Raw genomic sequence first — 556 nt, forward strand, 5'->3', positions numbered from 1 at the left:
CCCTACAGCTGGCAGTTCTGCTCCCCTCCAGCCTCGTTTCCATGGATTTAAAAGGGATGAGCCCAGCTCTCAGGAGACACCCCAGCAGAACCATTGTCCTTGTTCTGATGAGTTCCAGACGTTCCACAGCCCCTGGTCTGAGCCCAGATGTCCCATGGGACAAAGCTCTGACCTCAGATCCGCAGCTGCTTCTGCTCACCCCCAATGGAAGAAACGGTGGTGAACAGCCCCATACCTGACCTGGCCTTAAGGGACAGCACAGGGCTTGGATTGAGAGAGGTGTCAGCCCATCTTTGGAGCTCTGAGCCTAAATTTCACCTTGCAGAAAGCAGCAGCGAGTGTTCGTGCACCCAGATGCTTCATTTACTTTTCCTTTCCCTTTTTTTTTTTTTCCACCTTTTCATTTTTAATGTTTTCAACTCACACCAAAGGTGTTTGGAAGGGCAGTCCTATGGGCACAGAAATCACCTCCCTGTGCACGATGTGCTGTGGCAATGGTGACCATTGCACCTGGAAGCTTGAAACCCGTGGGTCACTCCTTTGGTCCAAGTTATGA

Source organism: Meleagris gallopavo, chromosome 4 (assembly GCF_000146605.3).
Source record: "Meleagris gallopavo isolate NT-WF06-2002-E0010 breed Aviagen turkey brand Nicholas breeding stock chromosome 4, Turkey_5.1, whole genome shotgun sequence".
In the NCBI taxonomy this organism is placed as follows: domain Eukaryota; kingdom Metazoa; phylum Chordata; class Aves; order Galliformes; family Phasianidae; genus Meleagris; species Meleagris gallopavo.